Genomic DNA, 5,275 nt, shown 5'->3' with positions numbered 1-5,275 from the left:
GTTGTGTGTGTGTGTGTGTGTGTGTGTGTGTGTGTGTGTGTGTGTGTGTGTGTGTAGCGTAGCTTTGAGAGGCGGCTGTGGAATGAGGCCATCACCAGGAGCCTAAGCAGGATGTGCCGGACGCCTCACATCCTAGCCTGGGAGAGAAACAAAGGGACAGAGAGAGAGAGAGAGAGAGAGAGAGAGAGAGTGAGAGAGAGGGAGAGAGGGAGAGAGAGAGAGAGACAGAGAAGGGAGGGGAGCAAGTCAGAATGCTGGATCATAGAAATATAAAGCTTGACAGTATGATCCTGGACTTACTTCCCTCCAAGTCTCCCTTGCCAAATGTGAATGTAAACATGAAGCCTTCTTGACAGCATATCCCTCTTCTCATCCACCTGTCTATCAGCGCTCATCTATGTGGTCTATCTCCTCATCCACCTATCAGCGCTCATCTATGTGGTCTATCTCCTCATCCATCTGTGTATCAGCGCTCATCTATGTGGTCTATCTCCTCATCCATCTGTGTATCAGCGCTCATCTATGTGGTCTATCTCCTCATCCATCTATGTATCAGCGCTCATCTATGTGGTCTATCTCCTCATCCATTTGTGTATCAGCGCTCATCTATGTGGTCTATCCCTCATCCATCTGTGTATCAGCGCTCATCTATGTGGTCTATCCTCCTCATCCATTGTGTATCAGCGCTCATCTATGTGGTCTATCTCCTCATCCATCTGTGTATCAGCGCTCATCTATGTGGTCTATCTCCTCATCCATCTGTGTATCAGCGCTCATCTATGTGGTCTATCTCCTCATCACTTCATAACCCCTCCTGTACACTGCACCTGTCATAATGTTGTGTTTTTTAATGTTTAAGAGAGATCTTTTAAGAGTCTTTTAAAATAAACAAACTATAAAACTATAATAATATTATTAGTACGAAGCCCTGTTCGTGAGACTAAAGTTACTATCGAGACCTCTTTACAATACTATTATAACTATAAAACCCAGTTTATACAGCTAACAATACTATATAACTCCATCTGTTATGCTGCTAGTTCTTAACTATTATATTTATATGATTATTGTTACATAAAACCCTGTTTAGTAATAACTATTATATTTATATGAAATCCCTTTGAACAATACTAATCTGCCTGTACAAACTGTTACAAATGATTACTATAAAGCTCAATGTGTGTGACCCAGCTGTGTGATGCTGCTTTGGACCACCTCTTACAGTCACTCTGGCCTGGGCCCGTGGGAGCCCACGTGATTGGTGGCCGTGCATTTGTAGACGCCGCTGTCACTCGAGCTCAGCTGACCAACCAGCAGCAAGCCCTCGCTGGTGATCCTCGCCCCGGCAGGAAGGGAGGCTCCGCCCACTCGGCTCCACTGGAACTGGATTGGATGAGAGCCGTGGGCGAGGCACTGCAGCCGGAGGGTGTCGCCCGCTCGAGCCGTCACCTGGTCAGGTATGGAGGTGGCGTAGGGCGGGGCTAGGAGAGGAAGGGGAAGGGAACGAGACGGGTGATTACATTTTTAAGCTCATGATAGACATTAAATACTAAACACAGTAACCACTCATTAAATACTAAACACAGCTAATTCTCATTACATACTGAACACAGTAAATTCTCATTAAATACTAAACACAGTAAATTCTCATTAAATACTAAACACAGTAACCATTTATTAAATGCTTAACACAGAACATTCTCATTAAATACTAAACACAGTAACCACTTATTAATGCTTAACACAGAAAATACTCATTTAATATTAAATCTTATCATAATCTTATCTATCAAGCCAACTTTCACAGCAGTAAGGCTGTGTGTGCCACTTTCACCACACCACTAACCTGATCCTCAGTATGTTTTGACTGGTTTGAATTGATTGATTGATTAATTAAATGAATTAATGCATTAATGCATGAATGAATGAATACACAATTGATTAATAGACTAATTCATTGATTCATTGATTGAATTATACTCATGCCTACAGTGAAAATCTGAGTTCAACCCAGTTGGGCGACTACATAGAGCAGGCCTACTATTCATCCCCAGTTGGGCGACTACATAGAGCCCAGTTGGGTGACTATAAAGAGCCCAGTTGGTTGACTACATAGAGCCCAGTTGGGCGACTACATAGAGCCCAGTTGGTTGACTACATAGAGCCCAGTTGGGTGACTACATAGAGCCCAGTTGGGTGACTAGATATGGCATAGTTGGGTGACTACATAGAGCCCAGTTGGGTGACTACATAGAGCCCAGTTGGGTGACTAGATATGGCATAGTTGGGTGACTACATAGAGCCCAGTTGGGTGACTAGAAAGAGCCCAGTTGGGTGACTAAATAGGGCACAGTTGGGTGACTACATAGAGCCCAGTTGGGTGACTAAATAGAGCCCAGTTGGTTGACTACATAGAGCAGACCTGCTATTCATCTTGTTGGGAACAGCGGGGAACATAACTCACATTCCACCTCCATCTGCACGTAGGCCTCAGTCTCCCCTGCTGAGTTAGTAGCGGTGCAGATGTACTGGCCTAACAGGAGGACAGGAAGACATCAATATAGAAAGATAGACAGTGAGATACACAGAGACATGTACATGCACACATACACACACACACGCACACACACATACGCACACACTATCTTTGTGTAAACACTGTGAATTTAGGAGACTTTATCACTGCCCTTATCATACTCTTCTACTCCCCACTTCTCTCTCTTTCTTACTCATATACATAAACACATACCCACACACACACACACACACACGCATAATTTTCACTTAAAAAAGCCATGAATGTGTGTCATGCATGGACACACATTCATAGACACACGTGCGAGCACACGCGCATGCATGCACGCACACACACACACACACACACACACTGCACTGCAACTTGCCTGAGTCCTGTCTCCCAACGTTAGTGAGGGTCAAGGTGCCCCCTACTACCTTATGCTGCCATGGCATCGGAGACCGTAACTTGGACCAGGAGATTACTGGTGTAGGAGAACCTACAAAAATGAAGAGGAGAGAGAGAGAGAGAGAGAGAGTGTGAGTGTGAGTGTGAGTGTGAGTTTTCCATCTTGTTCCAGTACAGGGAGCATTACGTGTGCCTGTGTAGTAAAGGGCTCTTTATTACAGCTCCTGGATGTCATCTTGACACTTTGGCTTTATCTGCTAGTCCCTTTGGCCAGGAGTTACTAAAGGGGCACCAGGTGCCCAGGAGAGCCTTCAAATGGGACAGACAGGGTATGAAGAAGCTGAAAAGGTCTTCTTAAAAAGAGAGAGAGAATGAGAGAGAGAGAGAGAGAGCGAGAGAGAGAGAGAGAGAGAGAGAGAGGGGAACAAATGGGACAGACAGGGTATGAAGAAGCTGAAAAGGTCTTCTTAAAAAGAGAGACTGAGAATGAGAGTGTCCATGCTTCTCCTCAGTTAGGTAGGAAGGAGGGAGACAGGGAGAGAGAGAGATAGAAAGAAAGAGAGAGAGGGAGTGGGACAGAGAGAGAGAGAGGGAGAAATTAGCAGAAAGAGAACAAGATACAGTATGACAGGGAGATGGACAGAAGAATGAGATAACATAGAGAGAATGAAGAGATCCTATAAAAGGAAGTAGGAGATAAGATAGAGAGAATAAAGAGACCTTGTAATTTCTTCATGCCCTCAACAAGGGTTATTGCTCTTGTTGACTTATCTGCACAAATTCTCACTGCAGTTACAGTTACAGTCACCTGCTCACTACACTAACCTACAGTTACAGTTACAGTCACCTGCTCACTACACTCACCTACAGCTACAGTCACCTGCTCACTACACTCACCTACAGTCACAGTCACCTGCTCACTACACTCACCTACAGATACAGTCACCTGCTCACTACACTCACCTACAGTCACCTGCTCACTACACTCACCTACAGTCACCTGCTCACTACACTAACCTACAGTCACCTGCTCACTACACTCACCTACAGATACAGTTACAGTCACCTGCTCACTACACTCACCTACAGATACAGTCACCTGCTCACTACACTCACCTACAGATACAGTTACAGTCACCTGCTCACTACACTCACCTACAGATACAGTCACCTGCTCACTACACTCACCTACAGTCACCTGCTCACTACACTCACCTACTTCCTTTCACTCAGCTGTTGTATTTAAGTTAAGTGTAGAATGAATGAATGAACGGGGGGGGGGGGTGATAGGAGGATAAATGAAGGACAGAAAGATAGAAAGAGAAGAGATGAACTGAACAAAAATAATAATAAAAAAACTAAACGAAACTTGTCCAGTTATGTATGTTTCATGAACTGAAAGATCCTTGAATGAAAGATCCTGTATCTTTGAGAATCATAAAAGGGGAGAAGACTGCCCAACTTCGAGCAATTTCCTTTCAGTAAAACTTTGAGAATCTCTCCATGTTGTCATGTTTGTCGATATGTTAGTACAGCATAGAGCTTGTGAAAGCTGGCATCGTGCGGTAAACATGCCCACCGGTAGCCTGGCACTGCATGGTGACGGTCTGCCCCTGCACTGCCGCGATCTCTTCCACTGAGACCGTAGCCCTGGGCAGCGCACCCCCGGAAGGCCCGCCCTCCACACGCACCTGCACCTTCACGTCAGTGGAGCCCTCCTTGTTCTGGGCACGACAGATATAGGTGCCCGCATGCTGAGTGCTCACTGCTGCCACCTGGTGAACAAAAAAAGAACATACTAAAGTCAAGGGGATTGAGTATGTGCAGTATACAAGTACCACTGTTATGACAGCTGGTATTGACAATTTCTACCACTATCACTACAACTATTATTGCTGCTACTACTACTAATATTACTATTACTAGTATTAATATTCTATAATGTGCAATTATGTATGTGAAACAGTATGATATACTTTTATAACGTATCATTTTAAAGTTAACTTTTAAGTTTCATCAGTTATGTCAATATTAGTTATTACTTTTTTGTTTATATTTTCATTTCCGTGTGTGTGTGTGTGTGTGTGCACGTGTGTGTGTGTGTGTGTATATGTATGTGTCCATGCATGTGTGTGTGTGTGCGTGCGTTTGTGCGTGCGTGCGTGCGTGCGTGTATGTGTGTGTGTGTATGGTTTAGTACCTTTAAACTGGGCACTGGAATGTGTGGTTGTCGTGGCAACGAGTGCTGTCTCATATGTTCCGTCCTGTCTCTACATTTTCATTGACCTCTGACCTCCACTCTGTTCAGGTCATTGATATGTGCATGCACGTGTGGGTGTGTGTGTGTGTGTG

General features: G+C 44.5%; 1 pseudogene; it reads right to left on the bottom strand.

Annotated features, from left to right (window-relative positions):
* Position 1: 1 nt before the first annotated feature.
* LOC122132665 overlaps positions 2 to 5,275 on the bottom strand; it is a 7,360-nt pseudogene continuing 2,086 nt past the window's right edge.

This window comes from Clupea harengus, unplaced genomic scaffold (genome assembly GCF_900700415.2).
Source record: "Clupea harengus unplaced genomic scaffold, Ch_v2.0.2, whole genome shotgun sequence".
In the NCBI taxonomy this organism is placed as follows: domain Eukaryota; kingdom Metazoa; phylum Chordata; class Actinopteri; order Clupeiformes; family Clupeidae; genus Clupea; species Clupea harengus.
Note: the sequence above shows the minus strand (reverse complement) of the source record. Positions and strands in the feature narration are given on the sequence as shown.